The sequence below is a fragment of the Oncorhynchus tshawytscha genome, linkage group LG01 (assembly GCF_018296145.1).
Source record: "Oncorhynchus tshawytscha isolate Ot180627B linkage group LG01, Otsh_v2.0, whole genome shotgun sequence".
Classification (NCBI taxonomy): domain Eukaryota; kingdom Metazoa; phylum Chordata; class Actinopteri; order Salmoniformes; family Salmonidae; genus Oncorhynchus; species Oncorhynchus tshawytscha.
This window is the reverse complement of record NC_056429.1, coordinates 40415686-40435869: the sequence shown is the minus strand read 5'-3', so window position 1 is coordinate 40435869 and position 20184 is coordinate 40415686. Positions and strand designations below refer to the sequence as shown.

The window sequence follows — 20184 nt, the reverse complement described above, 5'->3', positions numbered from 1 at the left end:
ACTTTACCACTCCACTGTCTCCCTGTCATGGTTTTTGCTCCATCAGTACAGATAGCAACATGAGCAGCAGCTACGTTTGGCTACATACCAGTAATTACTTGACTAGGCTACCTGTATTTGACATTGTGTTGTTATTTCGATGAACACTAGATGGTTTCGTTTTATTTTGGGCAGTGAAACGAGGCTACTCAGGCGAGAAAAAAACCTCACCCAAATGTATAGCCCCGTTGGAAAATATAAATGAAAATGTGAATGCCCATTTTTATTTGGCGTTCCACCGACGGTTTGGGAATACCTGCTCTACAGTATAACAATGGGAATTTGAGTTCCAACCCCACCGTTGTCTAATTAAGCAATACGACTGGAGGGGGTTTGGTACAGTATATGACCAATATACCACAGCTAAGGGCTGGTCTTATGCTGCTATGCTGCGGAGTGCCTGGATACAGCCATTGGTTGTGGTATATTGGCCAAACGCCACAAACCCCATAGGTGCCTTCTTGCGATTTTAAACTGGTTACCAACATAATTAGGGCAGTAAAAATAAATGTTTTGTCATAACCGTGGTATACAGGTCTGAGAAACCACAGCTGCCAGCCAATCAGCATTTAAGTCTTGAACCACCAGGTTAAACGTTTGTATTTTTACATCTCAATAAATAAGGCTGTTGGTCAGCCGCCCATGGAAATCAAATGCTCACCCAACTGATTTGTTCTGGGCCTGATGCCACTGTTTTTACTTATTGCAGTAATAAAGGCTTTACATGTTTTAGTGAGAACAGATTCTCTGGTACACACAATTTATTTAGTGTTGTTTACACTGTTCCAAACGGTCAGAATTTGTTTTGTATTGTAAGCTACCGCAACTAACTCAAACGTCTTCCACACATCGGACTTGCTTGAAATGCACTCATAAGCAACATGTAAATAAGAGGCTTTTTTTGCTGGCCGTTCTATAAGAACTCCCCATTGTTCTGCCACCAACTTGAGAGCATCACCCTAGTGCGGCAATGTTTGCAAACACAGAATGGGTTCTATAGGCTTAGATGTCCACTGTATGACATAAATACATAGCCTATATAAAGGAGAAGAAGCTTAGGCCTAAAACTTTTGAATGAAACATTCAAATTACAAGGCTTTTGCGCCGTTATTCAAATGACATTTTCACTGCAACCTAGAGTAGAATTTTGTAGTTGCTTGAAAACCATAATGAAGTATCCTTTGCATTGGGATGTTGTAGGCTAGGATAATTGTATTGTCCTTAAACAAGATCAGTAGTGGAGCTTTTGGACACACAGCGTGTCATGTCTTCCCTGTTCTTTCATGCACCTGGAATTTCCGCTGCCTATCAGCTATTCCTATTTATTCTTGTGGATTCATATTGCAATTGTATGCAGATTGGAATGCTTTTATGTGTGGTTTGATTCCTAGTTAGCCTATTATAGATCTGGACAAACGATCCACCCAGCACTATTGTCACTTTGAATGGTGGATAGAGAGCAGGATAGATAGAACACTAGACAGGTAGACTATATGGACTGTGGTATAGTAAATGTTAGCACCTAGAAAACCATAGTGCATAATGGAAGTACCAAAACACCTTGATATAAGGGAGGCGCATGCAAGCAGATGATAAAATGTGGCTAGGATGGAAGACATTAAACAGTAAAACCTGCAACTAGCTAATGTAAAGTAGTACCCTCCCCTCTGCCCAATAAAAAATAAATAATCACACAACCCTCCCAAAAGCAATTTTGTTGTTGAAACCGAAGATAAACTGAGCAGAGAAGCCTCTGGCAGCGTGGTAAAAAATAACGTACAGTACATATTCTGCTATTCCATCTTGCATGCAATGATGTCAGAGACAAAAATAACTGTTTGTTGTTTGCAGTATCTTCTTTGTTGTTCTAATATCCTTACGGACAAGTCCGTTTCACCAATGAACGATTCCAGCTTGAAGATGAATGCACTAGCTGTAAGCCACTCTGGATAAGAGGCCTGCTAAATGACTAAAATGTCAATTACAAAAATGGCTCCTGTGCTGACTGCTGTGCTCCTGTTGCACCACCAGGGTGCGCTGTCAGCCTGAACAGCCTGCTCAGTCTGGAGGAATACAACTTCTTTGGGGAGAAGTGTGACAGGGATGCCTGGGCTGCAGTGTTGTAGTCCGGTCTCGAGGTCTCAGTGTCAAATACATTTTTACTCGGTCTTATCTCAATCTTGGACAATGAGGACTTGTAATTTCTTCCCGAGACCAGCGGAGTAAAAAACAAATAATTATCAGCTCCAATTAAGTAAGGGCACAAAACCGCTTCGCCAGGCCAAATATCCACACTCCTTTCATGACACATGGATATCGTATCGCCTATTAAAACCTGGACTTCCTACTTTACTTGCAGTAGCGGTGCGTGGGTAAAATCCCTGGGGAACCCAGAAAAAACACATTTGTTTCATCACAAAACCGGAGAGCAACCTCTGTCTGGTAAAGTCCTCAAAGCATATTATTGCATGTAACAAACCGTTACGCGACCTACAGCATCAATCAAGTTACTGTTTCCGACATTTTCAGACTACTAAACAACTATTGATTTGTAGCCACAGAGAGTTACAGCAAGTCGCAAAGAAAACAGGAGCTGTCTCTATTATTACAGCACCATTTAAACTTCAACATTTCAACATCGAATCATCTATGCTTAGTCTAATACAGTGACAACTAAAACTTATTTAGTCAATTCCACTTAAGCTAAATCATGTGGATGTCCATGGTTCTGATTTCTCTGTGTGTAAGTAGAAAAAACATGTTACATCACCCTACTTGTAGAGAAACGCCAATGACATCCTTCTGTTTTTCATGTTGACGAATCAGTCTATAACTCTGTCATACAGTACACACTTTTATTTTTAGTTGTCCTAGGCTACCTGGCTAAAATGTTTGCTCGCTAGCCCAACTTCCTTGTTGGGCCTCGCTGGCTGACAACAATGTCATACTCTTTTGGAGCAGAAAGCATCAGATAGGTGGCATGAACATCAAATCAAATCAAATCAAATTTTATTTGTCACATACACATGGTTAGCAGATGTTAATGCGAGTGTAGCGAAATGCTTGTGCTTCTATTTCCGACAATGCAGTAATAACCAACAAGTAATCTAACTAACAATTCCAAAACTACTGTCTTATACACAGTGTAAGGGGATAAAGAATATGTACATAAGGATATATGAATGAGTGATGGTACAGAGCAGCATAGGCAAGATACAGTAGATGATATCGAGTACAGTATATACATATGAGATGAGTATGTAAACAAAGTGGCATAGTTAAAGTAGCTAGTGATACATGTATTACATAAGGATGCAGTCGATGATATAGAGTACAGTATATACGTATGCATATGAGATGAATAATGTAGGGTAAGTAACATTATATAAGGTAGCATTGTTTAAAGTGGCTAGTGATATATTTACATCATGGCTGGAGTTTCCCATCAATTCCCATTATTAAAGTGGCTGGAGTTGAGTCAGTGTCAGTGTCAGTGTGTTGGCAGCAGCCACTCAATGTTAGTGACGGGTGGCTGTTTAACAGTCTGATGGCCTTGAGATAGTAGCTGTTTTTCAGTCTCTCGGGTGAACAGGGAGTACAGGAGAGGCCTCAGAACGCACCCTTGTGGGGCCCCAGTGTTGAGAATCAGCGGGGAGGAGATGTTGTTGCCTACCCTCACCACCTGGGGCGGCCCGTCAGGAAGTCCAGTACCCAGTTGCACAAGACTGCTTCCATCACGGGCGGGGTCGAGACCCAGGGTCTCGAGCTTGATGACGAGCTTGGAGGGCACTATGGTGTTGAATGCCGAGCTGTAGTCGATGAACAGCATTCTCACATAGGTATTCCTCTTGTCCAGATGGGTTAGGGCAGTGTGCAGTGTGGTTGAGATTGCATCGTCTGTGGACCTATTTGGGCGGTAAGCAAATTGGAGTGGGTCTAGGGTGTCAGGTAGGGTGGAGGTGATATGGTCCTTGACTAGTCTCTCAAAGCACTTCATGATGACGGAAGTGAGTGCTACGGGGCGGTAGTCGTTTAGCTCAGTTACCTTAGCTTTCTTGGGAACAGGGACAATGAAAAAACATTGAGACAGAGGGGCGCTCTTTCGCTTGCTCGGATGCGTTCTCCAGTGAGATACAGTCAGCCTCTTGCGAACTGAAGGAAAATTATGAAACACACAGCAACAAAAGATAAATTATTGAATGTTCTTTTTCTTGGGTACATGTTTTTTGGGAAGCCTGGCTTCCCTTGGCATCCATGAATACACGCCACTGTTTACTTGTAACATTACTACTGTCCTTCACTTTCGTTGAAAAATATCCTCAAACTTTGTCGCGCTCGTCTTTGATTCGCTGTTAGGGAAGAGTGGGGGAAATTGTTCAACAGGGTCTGGTTCCAGCAGATACATTCTCACGCCACAAATGCTGTGAAACAATGAGACAGGATGTCAAATGGTACCAAATATGATGGTACGTTACTGCCACCAACAGCACATTTAGAATTTGAAGCTAGCTAGTGTGTACTCTACAGACTATCAGTAACATTTCAACTAACTATCTACTAGCCATAGCCCTAACCTTAACCATTACCCTAACCCTAGCCCAAACGCTAACTCTAACCTTAACCCTAATTCTAAACCTAACTGTAACCTTAGCAAGCAGTTGCTTATCAACAGACAGTATGACCATCTGTAGCGCATCTATAGATGGACTATCCAAATAACGTGTGACCTTAGTTTGTACTAGTTCGCTAGCCTAGCTATCGTGTACTAGCTAGAAGCACACCCAACAGTGGTTAACATAACCCCCTAGACCAGAGCTAGCAGTGTGCTGACTGGCATGAGGGTAGCTTACTTACGCCCCGGAACAAAGCTACTGATTCACACGATACACGAGACCAATAAACTTCTACAGGTTGCACGCAGAAAATACCATCTGAGAAGCACGTTGCGGTTCGCAGACCACATGGTGTCAGTGCACATAATCTGCAGCTGGATGCTTCTCAAATTGTTTGAAGTTTGAGCATTCACTCTTAGTAAGGAGAAATCGGGGGAAGTTGTAACAACAGTATTTTGTTGTTACAGTGATCCCAAAGACGGTACCGTATGAAGATAGGCAGAAACTGCTTCTCCAATAGAAACCCTCGATCACACTTGTAGGCGATGTCATGGCGACGTTGTCTAGATAAACGCATGAGAAGAAACATGTCTTCGGGTTTAACGGTTTTCTCGAACGAAATCCGCACGTGCAGGCTCAAATTAAAGACACTCTGATATAAAGTCATTTTTGACAAATGAAAACGTGTCAGTTTGTCACTTTTTCACCAGGTTAGAGGTAATAACATGTTCAACTATGTAAGACATTGCCTCCAATCTAGGTTGTGCCTTTAGATTGAAGAAAATTAACAACTAAGGAATTATTTTTTGCTTCTCTTATTGACTTCTCAAAACCCGGCCTGGTCTGCTTGGTCTGTTTTGCAAGCGTTCCCAGAAGTCTCACAATGTTGCTCCACTGGGTTTAGAAACTCTGTGGTGATACTTTGTAGAGCGGCTCTCTAGTTGCCCTCAGAATGTGTTTTTTCACCATTCTAAATGTGTTATTACGGTGGGGATTGGACAATATTGCAATCCTGGTCTGAAATTGGATTTGTATTTTTTTATTTGCTCTGGTCTTGGTCTCAAACACTGCTGGGCAGTCTACAAAGGTGAGATATACCGAATGAATTTAATGTGATTGATCAAAAATGACAATATGAGTCTGAATTTACCTAATTCAGAATACCTGGTTTATGAGATATGGTTAGATTGATTATTCAAGTGGTTCCTGTCTCTTTACGTGGTTCATGATTCCTCAGTGTGACTCCCTTCCATAGAACTTTGACACCAGGAAGACACCCAGCTGTCGTCAGGGCTTCATGGAGCTCAACATGATGGAGGCCAGTGAGAGGGAGGGAGAACACACAGACCTCAGGGTAACGCTGGAGGAATTGGGATACAACTGCACACACACACACACACACACACACACACACACACACTGCTCATTTGTGTGTAGGAGCCACTGCTGGTAGCACACACTACACTCTAGGCAAAAGTACACACAGAGTAGTATCCCACAGCAGTACCATAGCACATGTTTTATCAGACTAATACAAACTGAAATTGAATCATCACAAATTGCTAATTGCCTTACATGTACAGTATACATTCACAAATCCTTCTCCTCCCACCTCTAGACATGTTCATTTCTGTCCATTTCTGATAGTAGTGTACTTTGGAGCCGGTCAGTCTGGATTCAAGCAACAGGATGCTGAACATGGCCCTGCAGAGGCCCATCACGGCCAGGTCATAGGTCAAAACTCTCAGGGATCAGGAGAACGTCCTGGTCTACACCTACAGAGGAGAACACAGGATCTCAACTGTCAATTCCAACTAGGTGAAGGACTAGAATCAACACTATTTAGAGGTTTATTGAACCAACAAGATGATCTTCCACTAGAGCAGGGTTTCCCAAACTCGGTCCTGGGGCCCTCCTTTAGTCCACATTTTGTTTTTTGCCCAAGTACTACACAGCTGATTCAAATAATAAAGGCTTGATGATGAGTTGGTTATTTGAATCAGCTGTGTAGTGCTTGGGCAAAAAACTAAACGTGCACTCAAGTGGGGCACCAGGAACGAGTATGGGAAACACGAGAGCCCTCAAACTTAACTCTGGACCTCGAAGCCAGTTTCATTGCTTTGTTTCATTGTTCCCCTCTAATCAAGGACTGATTTAGACCTGGGACACCAGGTGGGTGCAATTAATTATCAGGTAGAACAGAAAACCAGCAGGCTCCGGACCTTGTAGGGCAAGAGTTGAATACCCCTGCACTCTAATGAGTGTAATACCTTGTGTATTTTTGATACACACTAGCTGCTGTTGAGAAACAAACATGGATGTTTTTTTCATGTATCTGATCCATGTTAAACCAACTCTGTTTTCATATATTTTGTGTGTGTGTGTGTATATGATAGACCTACAAAGTAACACATTACTGCAAGTTTAGAACTAGTGAGTGTCTATCACATGATGCTGTCATTGATATGCAGCTATCGCCTCCATAAACATGGCAACGGGATCCCCCTGTGAGAATGCCCTGGTCACATGATAGTGGGCATAATAGTACATTGTGGTGTATCAAGATCACAAGTGTTCTGCATTTTTTTTCCTTTTTTTGTACACAGATTTTCTCCATGCACCTGGTAACACTACTGTAGGCGTGTGAGTTATACTTTTTCAACTGATCAAAATAGTGAAGTAGCTAACAGTGAATGTCCTGGGGCATTGTTTAGTAAAGGAATACAGCAAGATTAGCAAGCTTGGCACCATGAAGCTCGTAAAGGAAATGTAGCAACCTAGCAGCATGGTGAAATTAACTGTTTTGAGTTGTCCACCCATATAGGTTACCACCAGTACAATGTCCCTAATAACTGGGCCATAGTGTTACGTACTGTACACACAAGTTACTATAACATAGTATTGTAACTGTATGTAGCATTTGATGTATTGTTTCTCTCCTTCCCACTGTTTTAGACCAACCAAAAGGTGACAGTGTACATGAACTATGAACAGAGTAGGAACTGCAGCAAAGGTATGAGCGTGTTTGCTGTGGAGGTCCTTGATGGACCAAGATGGTGAGATACTATACTCATACAACACACTGTCACATTGGAATGATGTTGAGCCTTCTCCTATTCTTTCTTTGGTTCATCAAAATGTTAAAAAACGTTGAAAACAAAGTTGTGTTAAATAGTCAGATTTGACCTCAATTGAGCTAGTTTTGACCTAACTCGTTTCATGCTCTACTTCTCCCATTGTGAAGATCTGTTGATGAGACAGAATGAGAGTAAATCAACCAGACTTCCTCTCTCTCAAGAGGGAACAAAAGTAACGCATTGCTCCAAGAACCATTCAAGTTTCTCCATGGGGCAAGTGTTGTTATTCACTTTGTATGATACAGCTGAAGTCAGAAGTTTGCATACACCTCAGCCAAATACATTTAAACGTTTAAATACGTTTAAATACGTTTTTCACAATTCCTGACATTTAATCCAAGTAAATATTATCTGTTTTAAGTCAATTAGGATTACCACTTTATTTTAAGAATGTGAAATGTCAGAATAATCGTAGAGAGAATTATTTATTTCAGCTTTTATTTCTTTCGTCACATTCCTAGTGGGTCAGAAGTTTACATACACTCAATTAGTATTTGGTAGTATTGCCCTAAAATTGTTTAACTTGGGTCAAACGTTTCAGGTAGCCTTCCACGAGCTTCCCATAATAAGTTTGGTGAATTTTGGCCCATTCCTCCTGACAGAGCTTATGTATCTGAGTCAGGTTTGTAGGCCTCCTTGCTCGCACACACTTTTTCAGTTCTGCCCACAAATGTTCTATAGGATTGAGGTCAGGGCTTTGTGATAGCCACTCCAATACCCTGACTTTGTTGTCCTTAAGCCATTTTGCCACAACTTTGGAAGTATGCTTGGGGTCATTGTCCATTTGGAAGACCCATTTGTGACCAAGCTTTCTCTTCCTGACTGATGTCTTGAGATGTTGCTTCAATATATCCACGTAATTTTCCTTCCTCATTGTGCCATGTGTTTTGTGAAGTGCACCAATCCCTCCTGCAGCAAAGCACCCCCACAACATGATGCTGCCACCCCTGTACTTCATGGTTGGGATGGTGTTCTTAGATATGCTTGCAAGTCTCCCCCTTTTTCCTCCAAACATCATGATGGTCATTATGGCCAAACAGTTCTATTTTTGTTTCATCAGACCAGAGGACATTTCTCCAAAAAGTATGATCTTTGTCCCCATGTGCAGTTGCAAACTGCAGTCTGGCTTTTTTTTATGGCGGTTTTGAAGCAGTGGCTTCTTCCTTGTTGAGCAGCTTTTCAGTTTATGTCGATATAGGACTCGTTTTTACTGTGGATATAGATACTTTTGTACCTGTTTCCTCCAGCATCTTCACATGGTCCTTTGCTGTTGTTCTGGGATTGATTTGCACCTTTTGCACCAAAGTACGTTAATCACTAGGAGACAGAACGTGTCTCCTTCCTGTGCGGTATGACGGCTGTGTGGTCCCATGGTGTTTATACTTGCATACTATTGTTTGTACAGATGAACGTGGTACCTTCAGGCATTTGGAAATTGCTCCCAAGGATGAACCAGACTTGTGGAGGTCTACAATTTTTTTTCTGAGGTCTTGGCTGAATTATTTTGATTTTCCCATGATTTCAAGCAATGAGGCACTGAGTTTGAAGGTAGGCCTTGAAATACATCCACAGGTACACCTCCAGTTGACTGAAATTACATCAATTAGCCTATCAGAAGCTTGTAAAACCATGACCTCCTTTTCTGGAATTTTCCAAGCTGTTTAAAGGCACAGTCAACTTATTGTATGTAAACTTCTGACCCACTGGAATTGTGATACAGTGAATTATAAGTGAAATAATATGTCTGTAAACAATTGTTGGAAGAATTACTTGTGTCATGCACAAAGTAGATGTCCTAACCGACTTGCTAAAACTATAGTTTGTTAACAAGAAATACACACCTAAGTGTATGTAACTTCCGACTTCAACTGTATATATGCTACATTGAGTTTTTTAAATATATATACCCTTGGTTGTTATTTTAGTACTGCTGTTTATTAATTGTAATAATATTTTATATTTTTTACTCATCTATGTTTTACATAACACTTATTTTTATTTTTTAAAGCATTGATGGTTAAGGGCTTGTAAGTATGCAGTTCACTGTTGTATTTGACGCATGTAACAAATACAATTTGATTTGATTTGATCAAGGAAAAGGGTGGTTGCTATGAAGAATCTCAAATATATTTTGATTTGTTTAACACTTTTTGGTTACAACATGATTCCATATGTGTTATTTAATAGTTTTGATGTCTTCACTATTATTTGACAATGTAGAAAATCGCAAAAATAAAGAAAAACCATGGAATGAGTAGATGTGTCCAAAAGTTTGACTGGTAATGTACATGTAGGGAAGCCTTAAGACAAATCATCCACCTGTTTATAGAGAAAAATGTTGATTTGTTTTTTAGTAAAGTAGTAATATGTTAGGTTAGTATGTTGGGGGCAAGATGTCAATGGTTGATCATTTGTTTTTAGCTGTAATTTAGGCACTAGCTAGCCCAGTTAGCTAACTAGCAGACTCATGAGCAGAAAGTCTGAGATTAAATCAATGATAGCCAGCAAGTTAGCATATGCTAATGTCTACTAGTATGGCTAGCTAGCCCCCAGTTATCTAACTAGCAACCTCACTAACAGAAAGTCTGAGGTGAAATAAATGCTTGCCAGCTACTGTGGTTAGCATAAAATAATGTCTGCTAGCATAGCTAGCTAACCCCCAGTTAGCAGGTTTAGGATTAAGGTTAGTGCTCAGAGTTAGAATAGGGGCCAGGGTTAGGATTAGAACAGGGGTTAGGGTCAGAATAGGGGTTAGGGTTAGATAAGGGGTCAGTTCTCCACCGTTCCTAAAATACTTCTCATTTGATAATTGTCTGATGAGAGTTTACAATAAATTATTTGAACGTGGTGGCTATGGCGAAGATCCGCTTTGTTATGCCCTGAATGCTTTTGAAAATGGGCAGAGCATTAAGGCAGCTGCCCGTGCTTTTAATGTGCCACCCAAAACCCTGCGGCTCCACAGAGACAAGCAGGCGAAAACCCCAGGCCATAGCCTGGTTATCAGTCTTCACTGGCTCTTTCGAATGTGACCTGATGAGTCATATCCAAAAAATGGAAAGAGCCCTTTTTGGATTTATATCATGGGATGCCTGAAAACTTACCTTTGACTGAGAGGATGGGAATCCAAAACACATTCAATAAAGAACGGTAGTTGGCAGGCATAGACTGGTTTTACGGTTTTATGCACCCAGAATTATCCATCCGTAACCCTAAAAGCAACCAGTCTGGCTCGAGCCGTTAGCTTCACCCCCACTATGACTTCTACCCCTGCCACAACTTCTACCCCTGCCACCCCACAACCTACCCAGCACCTGCAGGTCTCTCCGACCTTGCTACGAATGTTGGTAAGAAAAAACACCAGCACTCATTTTAGGAAATATACAGTGCATTCAGGAAGGTATTCAAACCCTTTGACTTTTTCCACATTTTGTTACATTACAGCTGATGGATTCTGGGTATTAACTCCTAAACTTGGCATAGAGTTAATTATTAGGTATCCTATTGAAATATTGAGTGCTTAGGTTTAGAGGGTCTACACCAGAAGTTAATGGTTATCTGTAGGACATAGGTATATAGTGTGTGCAATTAAGCTTGGAATGTACTGAGTGTAGGGAAAGTGATCACATGTGACAGGCATTGATAAGAGGAGTGAGCACTTTGGTTGTAGAGGTCAGGTCAGATGAAGTGAGGAAGAACAGATATCCCTAAGGTTCTATCTAGCAACAGAGATGCATTGGCTGTTCAGATGTGTAGGAGGAGACTCAGTCTAGGAGGAAAGGTTAAATATCAGTGCTTGTGTGAAATGTCGTTGTCTAATGCTGCTGTATTGATACTCTGGGAAGAATAAACTTGGTTTAAACTTTCATAGTGTCCGTCGAGTTTCTATTCTGAGAATTAAAACCTAACACAGCCTTATTCTAAAATGGATCAAATTCATTATTTTCCTCAACCTACAGACAATACCCCATAATGGCAAAGTGAAAACAGTCTAATTTATATTTTTTAAAAAAGTGAAATATCACATTTACATAAGTATTCAAACCCTTTACTCAGTACTTTGTTGAAGCACCTTTGGCAGCGATTACAGCATCCCGTCTTGTTGTGTATGACGCTACAAGCTTGGCACACCAGTATTTAGGGAGTTTCTCCCATTATTCTCTACAGATCCTCTCAAGCTCTGTCAAGTTGAATGGGGAACGTTGCTGCACAGCTATTTTCAGGTCTCTCCAGAGATGTTCGATCGGGTTCAAGTCTGTGCTCTGGCTGGACCACTTAATTAAGCAAATTCAGAGACTTGTCCCGAAGCCACTTCTGTGTTGTCTCGACTGTGTGGTTAGGGTTGTTGTCCTGTTGGAAGGTGAACCTTCGCCCCAGTCTGAGGTCCTGAGTGCTCTGGAGCAGGTTTTCATCAAGGATCTCTCTGTACTTTGCTCCGTTCATCTTTGCCTCTATCCTGACTAGTCTCAGTCCCTGCCGCTGAAAAACTTCCCCACAGCATGATGCTGCCACCACCATGCTTCACCGTCATAGGTCTGAGAGTCTTTAGGTGCCTTTTGGCAAACTCCAAGCAGGCTGTCACAGAAGGAGTGGCTTCCATCTGGCCACTACCATAAAGGCCTGATTGGTAGAGTGCTGCAGAGATGGTTGTCCTGCTGGAAGGTTCTCCCATTTCCACAGAGGAACTCTGGAGCCCTGTCAGAGTGACCCTCAGGTTCTTGGTCACCTCCCTGACCAAGGCCCTTCTCCCCCGAATTCTCAGTTTGGCAGGGCGGCCAGCTCCAGGAAGAGTCTTGGTGGTTCCAAAAATCTTCCACTTACGAATGATGGAGGCCACTGTGCTATTGGGGACCTTCAATGCTGAAGGAATTTTTTGGTACCCTTCCCCAGAGCTGTGTATCAACACAATCCTGTCTTGGCGCTCTACCCACAATTCCTTCGCCCTCATGGCTTGGTTTTTGCTCCAACATGCACTGTCAACTGTGGGTCCTTTATATAGACAGGTGTGTGCCTTTCCAAATCATGTCCAATCAATTGAATTTACCACAGCTGGACTCCAATCAAGTTGTAGAAACATCTCAAGGATGATCAATAGAAACAGGATGCACCTGAGCTCAATTTCGGGTCTCATGTCAAAGGGGCTGAATACTTATGTAAATAAGGTTTTTTGTTTTTTTGTTAAAAAAAGTGCAAACATTTCTAAAAACGGTTTTCGTTTTGTCATTATATAGTATTGTGTGTAGATTGCCGAGGAAAACATTTGAATGCTGGCGGTGCTTTCACCGCCAGCATTCAAAAGTGACCAAAACATCAGCCAGGAAGCATAGGAACTGAGAAGTGGTCTGTGGTCGCCACCTGCAGAACCACTCCTTTATTGGGGGTGTCTTGCTAATTGCCTATAATTTCCACCTGTTGTCTATTCCATTTGCACAACAGCAAATTTATTGTCAATCAGTGTTGATTCCTAAGTGGACAGTTTGATTTCACAGAAGTGTGATTGACTTACATTGTGTTGCTTTGTGTTTTTTTGAGTTACATTGAGTTACATTGTGTTGTTTAAGTGTTCACTTTATTTTTTTGAGCAGTGTATGTTCCTTAGCTAGTTAGCTTAAATAACTCGGTAACTAAATTGTCATTTTTAGCAAATCAAGCTAAGGTCTGTGCCATTAAAAAGTATTATTGGATGGCTGTCTATCCTATTTTATGTAGCTAGCTAGTTACCTGGCATTACCTAGAATACGGTTAACTTGATAAACAATTTAGCCACATGTGCTACATATCATCCTAGCAGCGCCACTTGCTGCTGCTGCTTACTTTACTATCCATGCAGGCAATGCAGCCCACTGCATGCATCTTTGGGAATTCTAGCTATAAACATACATTTTCCCAGGACGTAAGGACCATCCCACCCATGAATACTATATTCCAAAATGTTAATTTTGAACTTGAGAAAACAACTAGACTAAGTTAGCTTAGCTAGCAACCTGTTCACAGCTGCCAAAGAACAGCTGTTCTTTACAAATGCACCAGAAGTTATTTGGGGTTCCAGGGTTCACGTCCGTATCTCCTAAAAAAGGTCTATAGGGAATTATAAACCGGGTGGTTCAAACCCTGAATGCTGATTGGGTATGACATTACTTTTTACTGTTCTAATTATGTTGGTAACCAGTTTGTAATATAAATAAGGCACCTCTGGGGTTTGTGGTATATGGCTGTTTCCAGACACTCCGCTTTGCATTGTTCGTAAGAACAGCCCTTAGCTGTGGTATATTGGCCATATACCACACCCCCTCGTGCCTTATTGCTTAATTATAAAACGGGTTCAGAGAAATCTGCAATAATATTGACTGAAATTGGGTTCTAAACCTTTGACAATTCCCTGTTATCAACACTATCTGCAGTAGCCTTCTCACTCACTGAAATACTACCGTATGAGTGCGCTGAGAGTCGGGAAGCAAGTTCAAGGAGTGAGTGTTTTAATAAATAACACAAACAATAAACACGAAACACAAACAACGCACCGACATGAAAACAGAGCCGATAAAAGGGAAGATAAGATAATCAAGGAGGTGATGGGGTCCAGGTGAGTGTCATGAGGCGCAGGTGCGCGAGACAACTGTGACAGGTGTGAGGGATATTCAGCAGCCTGATGACCTAGAGGCCGGAGAGGGAGTATACACGTCAAAGTATTAATACGCCAACTCCAAGCCTTGACCAAAACAAAAAATATGGCGGACAATTTAATCTCACCGCAGATCCGTAACCAGTAGTAACCGCAAACTTCAATGAAGGTTATCTTAAAAGTAAAATACTATTCTAACATTCCCACACACCAATAACGAGGTGGACTTGCTAGCCAGCTACAGGATTTGAGTTCACAGGTTTTTTCTAATAAAACAACTCCGCTTATGAGGATTCTGTGTTATGTACTATAGCACGTAACCATATATGTGATTGAATATTATCTGCTGTTGGCTTGTGTGGATGTATGTATGTGTTTTGCAACATAGCTGACTTGAAACATTGTTAACAGTTTCAGGGCCATGGGCCTTTCTCATGATGGAAAAATACAGAATAACATGAAGACAGGACCTGTGCAATGAGTTGGGGGGGCACATTCAGAACGTAGTGTTGCGAGAACAAACGGTCTTTTGTTAGATAACAGGAGCCAGGTGCGAGATAACGGTATCGAGCATGAGCGCATAGATATTCTTCACAGCAACAGTTACATCTATCAACTGAAGCGCTTAGGGGGCTGGGACCAGCCTCTGCGCCAACAATCAACGATAGGCTGGGTGAGTCTAAACCACGCCCAGTCTCTACTCTGACAGGCCGGCTCGGAAGCAGGAACTATTTCTGTCAGGGTATATTTATAATATCTTTGTCAAGAACAAGTCAGTTCTCTGTTTGCCCTGCGAGGTGGGACAGAGAGTCCGTATATACGAAAATTGCATTTACCACTTATTGGTTAGCTAATAAAAAATCCATAGTATACAATCGGTGACTCAATGTCATACTTATCCTGATACCAGATTCGAATTGACGTGACTCTAACACGCTAGCGAAATCATTTGCGACCTTTACAGCTAGCTACGCAAGTTCTCTGGGGAATTTACCGCTATGCAACTGATTAGCTAGCTATGATTACACCACGGTCAACAACTGGCGACTAGTTCGTTTTCAGACAAATACGTCTAACTCATAACTAGTTTATGCACTGAGCACCACATTTCGGAGGATAATGGACTGAAATCTAAGATTCTCTACTAGCTACAGTGCCTTCAGAAAGTATTCACACCCCTTGACTTTTTCCACATTTTGTTGTGTTACAGCCTGAATTTAAAATGGATTAAAGTGAGATATTGTGTCACTGGCCTACACACAGTACCCCATAATGTCAAAGTGGAATTATGTTTTTAGAATTCATTGAAAATGTTATGGTAATTCTAAATAAACTCAGGTGTAAAATGTGCTTAACAAGTCACATAAGAGGTTGCAATAATAGTATTTAACATGATTTTTGAATGACTACTTCATCTTTGTACCCCACACATACAATTATCTGTCAGGTCCCTTAGTCGTTCAGGGAATTTCAAACACAGATTCAACCACAAAGACCATGGAGGTCTCCAATGCTTCGCGAAGAAGGGCACCTATTGGTAGATGGGTGAAAAATCAGACATTGACTATCCCTTTGAACATGGTTAAGTTATTAATTACACTTTGAATGGTGTATTAATACACCCAGTCAGTCCCGAGTGGCGCAGTGGTCTAAGGCACGGCATCACTATAGTACCTGGTTCTAATCCAGGCTGTATCACACCTGGCTGTGATTGGGAGTCCCATAGGGCGGCGCACAATTGGCCCAGCGTCATCTGGGTTTGGCCGTAGTAGGTCGTCATTGTAAACAATAGATTAACCAATAGACACTGTGATACACCAATTCACCACACTGCTCTAGACCCTTATTCTGTTACATGTTTCACACTACTGAGGTGCAGTGGTTTCGCATCTACCATAGTTGCTGGAACCATGTTTGAAAGGACAATGTGAAAAGAAAATAGCACAGAATGGTTCAGGTCGGCTTGTGTGAAAAGGGTATGAGGGTGGCTGTGAAAGCCCCGTGAGAGCTGCCTGGCAGTCAGACACACTCCTGTGCGTTTCCTTCAGGCCTACATTTTTGACACTACTGAGCCAAGCTGTACTGCTCTGACCTGGTTATGCATTGACCATAGATGCTGTAATCATGCTGAAAAGGCATGCACAGTATGGTTCAGGTTTGAACTATTGTGTCAAAAAATGGTATGAGTGAGAGCCCAGTGAGAGCCCTGCAGCTGCAGCCTGGCAGTCAGCTACATTCCTGTGCTCTCCACTAAGGCCTGCACTTTATTCGCCCTTGGCCTTTAGCGCCGAGAACAGTCTTGACCCCCCTATTAATATCCCCCAGGCCATTATTTTGCCCTTTGACTTTTAATACTGTAACCGTAGAACCCGCTGGTAAATGTCACATGACATGTGAGCTGTATTTAGTCTGCGGAACCCCATTCCCCTCTTCCTTTCGCACTACAACAAGTTTGGTAACGCTTTACTTGTTGGAGTGTTGGAGCAGTGATAGCACCAGTGTTGGAGCAGTGATAGCACCAGTGTTGGAGCAGTGATAGCACCAGTGTTGGAGCAGTGATAGCACCAGTGTTGGAGCAGTGATAGCACCAGTGTTGGAGCAGTGATAGCACCAGTGTTGGAGCAGTGATAGCACCAGTGTTGGAGCAGTGATAGCACCAGTGTTGGAGCAGTGATAGCACCAGTACTATGAACTACATATAGTTAGTAATTGAACTACATGTTGCAGTAGCTTGGTGGTAGTTGAACTAAATTCAAATATTGGTAGTGTTTTTTCAGTAGTTAATTTTTTTTTTGTTGCCATGTAGAGGTGTAGCTAACTAGTGGAACTACACACTACTCTTTTTGCTAAAAGAAAAGACTATGTGTGAAGTAGGCAAGAATTCCCTTTCTGTTTTTCACAATCAGACCTACCTAATTCTTACTTGAAACAGTTTTTTTTGTTTAATATGCTAAATTACACATTCTGTTAACATCTGACTTGCAGATCATTTCAGATCTAGATATGATAATTCATCACAAAGTAGTTGAGGTTGTGAACGACTTTTTCAAAGTAACTAGTTGAGTAAACTACTCTTAAGGGAGTTAACACCAGTTTAATAGTGGACTGTGAAATAAAGAGCCACCAAGTTTAGCAGCAACTCTTTGATCAGTTACATTTTGCTTTTCCTAATACCATGATGGAATGTCTAATTCCTTCTACATCCATGTCCGTTTAGCCATGTTTCAATGATTGATTCCATTTTGATGACCTCAGCGCTGCCCTCTTGCATGTTATCATTCTATTTATCAAATAAGAGCGCAGCCTCACGATGACGGGCAGACCCTGTTGATAAACTCTGCACTGCTTTGGGTTGGGGGTGGTATTCAAACAGAGAATGATGCAATAGACAAACTAGACTGTGACCCTGCCTGGTCTCTGTCACAATGGCAGCATACCCATGTGGCTCAGCTTTTTGGGTTTGAAGTTGTTGTAAGCATTCCCTCAAGAATCTTAGTAGCTTTCTTGTTGTTTTTCTGAACCTGCTGTATGGTTGCTGTATGGTTCTTGTGCATGGTCTCTTGTTGGACTAACTGAAGCGCCTTGACTTCTTTACTCATTGCCTCATTTCCAGGTTAAAGGGATGGTTCACCACAAAATCAAAGTTTGTCAGATGTTTTCAAATTGAGTAGATGTTTTTTTTGTGGGTACATGTTATATGCATTAGGTGAAATCTGTAGACCTGAATCTGAAATGGATGGGAATGTTTGAGTGTCTTGTTCCATGTAACGAATTAGTGACACACAGAATAAACAATACATTCTGAGAGAACACAGTCAGTTGTAAAGGTAAATAAATATAGTGCAAAGTGTAGCCAAGGTGTACATTGAACAATGAACTCTTCAACCTATGTTCTGTAGATTCAGCTGAAGGGTCCTACAAGGGAGACAGAGTATCACACCTGGCTCTTTATTCATTTACAGAGCTAGCTGGGTCCTGATGTTGCCATGATGCCAGGGTTGGGGCACAATTACAGTGCCTTCAGAAAGTATTCACACCCCTGGACATTTTCCAAATTTCTTGTGTCACAGCCTGAATTTTAAGTTGATTAAATGTTGATTTGTTTTGTCACTGGCCTTCACACAATACCCCTTAATGTCAAAGTCAAATGATGTTTTATTTTTTTTCAAACAAATTAATTACAATTTAAGAGCTTAAATGTCTTGAGTCAATAAGTATTCAACCCCTTTGTTATGAAGCCGATATAAGTTCATGAGGAAAAATGTCCTTAACAAGTCACATAAGTTGCATGGTGTCCAACCCTGATCTGTTTCACCTGTCTTGTGCTTGTCTTCACCCCCACCAAGTGTCTCCTATTTTTTCCCCCATAATTCTGTGTATTTACACCTGTATTTTTTGTTTGTCTGTTGCCAGTTTGTTTTGTTTTGTCAGGTCTTACCAGCATTTTTACCTTTTCTCCTGTTCTCAAGTTTTGTTTTCTAGTCTTCCCGGTTCTGACCTTTCTGCCTGTCCTGACCCTGAGCCCGCCTGCTGTACTGTCCCTGATTGACTCTGCCTTGGATTACGAACCTCTGCCTGCTCTCAACCTGACCTTTGCCTGCCCCTTTGTTATAATAAATATTCTGAGAATTATACTATCTGCCTCCTGTGTCTGCATCTAGGTCATATACTGAGTCGTGATAGTACGAACTGGCCATGACTGACCGAGCAGACCAGCTCTGCAACACTGTCTCCTCACAAGGAGCCACCATTGGAAGACACGAGGAGTTATGGAATGATTCCATACCTTGGCAGAACACCATGCCAAGTCAGTGCATTGTTGGAACATTTCCGCGGACTATTAGGCAGCCAGCCTGTCCTCCGGATTTCATCCTCAATCTAACGGCCAGTCGGACCCCAGCTCCACGCTATCGTCTCGTGCAGAGGGTATGGCTCTCCACTCGGGATCTGCCCCTCCGGGTGGAGTCCCGTAAACTTTCCGCCTGCTTCATCGGCCCTTTCCACATCTCCCACTGCTGTTTGTTTTCTGTCGCCCCACACCCTCCGTATACATCCCACTTTCCATGTGTCTAGGATTAAACCTCTCTCTCACAGACCTTTGTCTCTTGTTTCCATCTGGGTCGTTTCCTGAGTCGTGATACATGGACTAACTATGTGTGCAATAATAGTGTGTTAACATGATTTTTGAATGACTACCGCATCTCTGTAGCCCACCCGTGAAGTTATTAGACTTTGGATGGTGTATCAGTACACCCAGTCGCTACAAAGATACAGGCCTCCTTCCTAACTCAGGTTGCCAGAGAGGACTGGTGAGGCCAATGGTGACTTTAAAACAGTGAGTTTAACAGCTGTAATAGGAGAACTAAGGATGGATTAACAATGTGCAAAGAATAATGTGCAAATATTGTACAATCCATGTGTGCAAAGCTCTTAGAAACTTACCCAGAAAGACTCAGCTGTAATCGCTGCCAAATGTGATTCTTACATGTATTGACTAAGGGGTGTGAATTCGTATCTGAATGAGATATTTCTCTATTTCTTTTTCAATACATCTGCAAAAAAAATTATCTAAAAACATGTTTTAATTTTGCATTATGGGGTATTGTATGTTTTATTGTAGGTGTGAACATTTTTTATTTCATCCATTTTGAATTAAGGCTGTAACACACATTCAAACTAATTCCATGGAGAGACGAGTTTCTAAATTCATGAATTACGGTCACTTATTACGGTAACGAACTCCCTTCACCTGGTTGCCTAGGTCTGAATTCCCTCT

General features: G+C 41.7%; 1 long non-coding RNA gene across 1 annotated transcript; it reads left to right on the top strand.

Moving 5' to 3' along the window:
* Positions 1-5607: 5607 nt before the first annotated feature.
* On the top strand, positions 5608-6597 carry LOC112248429. Its single transcript, XR_002953230.2, has 3 exons — positions 5608-5739; positions 5908-6006; positions 6300-6597. It is a non-coding gene; the product is annotated as an uncharacterized LOC112248429 (long non-coding RNA).
* Positions 6598-20184: the final 13587 nt, after the last annotated feature.